Below are 5,000 nucleotides of genomic sequence, written 5' to 3'. Positions count from 1 at the left end.
CACTCTATGCTTTGATATATATATATCCCCTCTTTTTCTCTCTTTTGACATACACACGGTGTGTGCTTTCACTGTGTGTGTGCAGTATAGGTGTCCATGTGTGTTTGTAAGTGCATGTGTTGATGTTGATGAGACAGCTAACTTTGCATACCTTACGTACTTTACACTTTCTAAGAACACTTTCTAGAACCCTTTTTCTTGTCCTTGACATAACACTAACACACACACACACACACAGAGAGAGAGAGAGTAATTAATAAAGTCCTGGCAGTGTTTAAAGTACAGAGTGTTCTGATGGGTGCACTCAAACAGATAAATAAACAAGGCTCCATCAAGAATGACAAACCTCATTGTCAAGTCATACACAGTCTGGTTTGTAACTAGCAATGAGGCATAGGTGAATCAGTGCACCTAATTGCATGCCCTAGATCCTTGTATGGAGTATCAAAATACTTGCCGTTTTAACCGCTCACCCCTACACACACAAACAAGATAAAACTTCCCTCCTTCAACATCTGTTGGTAAGGAGCAGTGCCGTTTAAGTAAATGGTTTGTGAATAAACAATACAAATGCAGATGTAACAATACAAATGCCATCCAATGGATTTATGCCTCTAGATATTCACACAAAAATGTTGTAACATACAGCACTTTTCAACGGGTTCTCACTTGTTCCAGTAGTGCAACCATGTTATATATGTGGACCCCTTTGGGGGACTGATAACCCTCCATCGGTCTTTTTTTTCTCTAAAGGGGTGAGTGCGGGGATTGGGGATTGTCTAAAAGTTGTTCTGAATGCCCCTGGACTTTGCATCCTTCCAACACATTGGAAACAAAACAAAATTATTATTTACTATTTACTATTTAGCTACAGTCACAAACATAACACTGGTAGAAATTACGCTGGAGGGTAGTGTTAGGAGTGGCCCATCATTTATCATACCTGTACAGGACGCCACAGAAATATTTTCTAGATTATGAAAAATGCATTTTTGATCTTTGACTTGACTTGATTGTCTTGGCATGTTTCTACATATGAAAGCAGCTGTTTTAACTGATGTTTCTTGAGTAATTCCAGTCAATTTAGAGGTTAGACTTACAAACACTTACACAAACCAGATCTCATCTGGTGTTTTTCAAAAAAAGACAAGGTTTCATGCACTTTGATTACAGCCTGATAATTTCCAGATTGATTTGTGTGCCTAGATGAATATGGATGTTTTTTTGTGTAAGATCATATCGAGTTCCTACCAGGTCAAGGAAAAACAATTTGATGAAATCCATCATGATCATTGGTATATCTTTGTGTTCTGTGTTCCAAAACTCCCAAACTATTATAGCAAGACAATGAGCATCTCTTTCACATTGGGTGTTACACAATCACAAATCCTGCATCTGAACACACACACAGTTATCTTCTACTGACAGCAATGTCTTTCCTGTCCGAATATTGTCAGACAGACAATGTGTACATTGCGTGGACACTGAGTCGCACTGAATTACGTAACAGTGTTACACAACAGGATGCTGTTGTATTCACCTCCTGTGTATGAAGTAATGTTTAGCACATTAAATATGTGTCAACATAGAGATAAATATAGAGATTCACCACTACCCTCTATAAAAACATACTACCTCCAAACACCCCCCCCCCCACACACACACACACACACAATGAATTGCATTCAGAAAGTACTCCGACTTGCATGAGGACCATCAGTGGACTGCAGCTGGTGGTTATCCCCTGAGATGTTTAATTGAGTTCAATTTAAGGCTCTGGCTTGACCCATCAATGTCCTGCATTGTATTGGTTGTGTGCTTATTGGTTATTGGCCAATTGGAATGTGAACCTTCAACCCAGACTGAAGTCCTGAGCATGCCACAGCAAAGAGCCTATAGGAACGTCACATATTACCAACCGTCACGTATGTCCAACCTCTTACGTGTATGTGTCACTTAATATTAATTTCTATACAAACCAAGACGGCGGATTCCTAAATAAACGCAAGCACCCACACCATGAGTTTATCTAAATTAGCTATGTACCAAAAATTTAATTTTACCGTGGCTGAAAGAGCTGCAAACAGTGTTGTAAGGCTGAGTGTACAAATCCGCTTGGAGCTCCAATGGAATTTTGAAATGCGACGACGAGAATTCTCAGGCTAACCGTTGATGTGCAGTGAGAAAGTACCCACCAGCCCAGCACTAAACTCCGAGCGTGGTAAATAAAATCGGATATGTCAGGCAGTAAAAGCCCCGGTAAGAACTAAACTAGATTTTGTTCAAATCTACACACCTATGGCTACTGAAAAAGGTAAGGTTAATTTAGCAAATGTTATTTTGAAGTATTAAAAAACATTGTTGTTTTAGAATTTTCGAACGAAATGGTTGGTAATTAGCACGTTTACGATATATACTGTACCTCAGTGTTTTTTCACTGTGAATGATATCTCCATTTTTTTCTTTGTTATGTACTTGTAATAAACAACCACAATCTAGATCTAGAGCTTTGCCATTGTGTGGTATTGACTGTCTTTTGATGAAGAAAAAATGACTTTAAATACTTTTGGCGTAAGACTACAAAATGAGAAGAAGGTGAAAAGCTTTGAGCACGCTACATGCATTCCACACATCCACACATTTCAACAAACACATACAATCCTTATCCTGTCTATGAAGTTGCATACGGGTAGGTAGCTTTATATGAATATGAAGCCTAGGAATGTTATAATGATTTAAATTAGGGCTGTCAAAATAACTGATTAATTTAGATTAATTAATTTGAGAAAAAATAACTGACTAAAACAAATAACGCAGATTAATCGATTCCATATGACCTTTGACCCTGAGCCGTTCTAGTCAGTTATTAATGCAAAGAAATAGTGTTGACATTGAGGGAAGTGTTAATTTATTTTCATTGTGTCCCCTGTTATATCTGTGGCCTAAAATGCCTTGTATGTGAAAAAAAAAACCTTCTTCCCTAAACACTTTTTAATGTATTTCCTCAGCATATTAGGTCATACCATAGATTATTATGGCCATTATTTGAACAGTGAAAATAATAATAAAAGAGTTTTCGAACTTTAATGTCCCTAATTCTGAATATTCAATGATTCATTTGAATTTAAATATTTAAAATACTTTCACAATAAAAATGAAATATGCGATTCATTTATATTAATTAATCACAGAGTATTTGCATTTACATTTTTTAATCGATTGACAGCCTTAATTTAAATAGTAATCCCATTACATGTAGTCTGTCACTTCCAACATACAAGAGGACTAAATGTCATTGCAACAGAACCCCTGAAATACATGAATTACATTAAGCACACGGCGTCAATGATCCTTGATCTTTAACCCTTGAAATCTAAGTTCTAAGCTCTTAAGACCACCCCCAAGACCCCCCCCCCACACACACACACACATACAGAGACTCCTATGGCAATCCTATGGCCCAAATGAATGTGTGTGTCTCTGGTATAGGAAACTATATGTATCCATATGATGTTTTTAACTTGGGGCATTCATCTGTGTATTTGTCTGTGTATCAGTATCTCCTAGGCACATTTGAGTTGCAATTTGTGTATTGTATGAAAACAATGTGCAGCAAAAAAAATCTTGTTATATATACTGGGTATCAATGCATGGATTAACTTGCTTTGTGCCTATGTCACATCTCTGCATACTGTGGGTGTATGTGTGTGTGTGTGTGTGTGTGTATATGCGTGTTCATGTGACTGGTCTGAATTGTGAAGTGTGCTTTTTCTAAAACACAAAGAGCTCTTTGGCTATCTGGTTCAAACCCTGCTTTCCCTCCATACTGTATGATGTAAGAGAAATTAATCTCATTAATACACCCCTTACTGTACCCCTTGCTCCCTCTCTCGGCCTCCTATGCTATATCTCATCTCTCTTCCTTTCTCTCTCTCTCCCGTTCACTCTGTCTCCTCCACATATTATCTATCCTTCCTTCCCTGTCTCCCTCTTTTTCCAACTTTCTTTCAAAAAAGATTGTCCCTTCTCCCTTGCTGTTTTCTCAGAAAAATCACAGGTAAATCTTCTTAATTTACTGCTCTCTCTCTCTCTTTCTGGTGTATGGAGAGAGAGAGAGGGGGAGGAGAAGAATGTGTGAGAAAGAAAACAATTAAGAAATGTGAAATCTTTTATCATGGCAAGTCATGCTTTCTAATTTAATCTGTGGAGTTACGTAATCTCTGCGCTCTCCTGTCCAGATCCATCCACTGGGATGACTAGAGCTCCAACTGCCTGCCCAGTCCGACATGTTTTCATTTCCACTCACTAAGATCCGATTTCTAAAATAATATAATACTGATATTAGTATTAAATATTAGAATATTTTCAAACCTCTCCTGTGCTGTCTTTCTGTGTATGTGTGTGTATGTGTGTGTGTGTGTGTGTGTGTGTGTGTGTGTGTGTAAGAGAGAGAGAGAGTAAGTAGTATCTAAGCATGGTGGCTACTGTTTGTGTGGTGCTGTATCTGGAAATAACTGCAGATGTGCTATTGCCTCTGTATGCTCTGCAACTGTGTGCTGTATCTCCAGTATATGTGTGTGTGTGTGTGTGTGTGTGTGTGTGTGTGTGTGTGTGTGTGTGTGTGTGTGTGTTGAGGAGGGGCTGCAGGAGAGGGTATGTTGAGGCCACACAGTCGGCTATTCTGTGTCTCCAGATACAATCTCAACATTGGCGCTGGTGCCTGGACCCCTCTACCACTCTACTCGGCACAAAATCAGCCAAGGCCTTCACCTCATACACACACTGTATGGCTACGCGTATGTGGTGTATGTGTGTGTGTCAGTGTCTTTTTGCGTTTCTGTGTGTGAATCAAAGTGTGGGATCAGTGTGAGTGTGTTTGTGTGTCAAAGAGAAAAAAGAAGAGCTTATGATTGATGTTTCTTTGCTTTGAGAAACACAGGGGATGAGAGCCATTACATAACTGGGGGAGTGGGGGGGGGGGCAGTCACCACCTTCCATAG

The 5,000-nt window shown here is 38.9% G+C and overlaps 1 protein-coding gene across 2 annotated transcripts in view; it reads right to left on the bottom strand.

Moving 5' to 3' along the window:
- Positions 1-5,000, bottom strand: part of prkceb (protein kinase C, epsilon b) — a 113,265-nt gene that overhangs the window by 23,443 nt on the left and 84,822 nt on the right. The gene's annotated exons all lie outside the window — the stretch shown is intronic.

The sequence above is a fragment of the Alosa pseudoharengus genome, unplaced genomic scaffold (genome assembly GCF_046254945.1).
Source record: "Alosa pseudoharengus isolate Yale_2024_CS ecotype anadromous, Long Island Sound unplaced genomic scaffold, YU_APseudo_1.1 YU_APseudo_1.1_scf_15, whole genome shotgun sequence".
NCBI classification, from domain to species: Eukaryota; Metazoa; Chordata; class Actinopteri; order Clupeiformes; family Clupeidae; genus Alosa; species Alosa pseudoharengus.
Note: the sequence above shows the minus strand (reverse complement) of the source record. Positions and strands in the feature narration are given on the sequence as shown.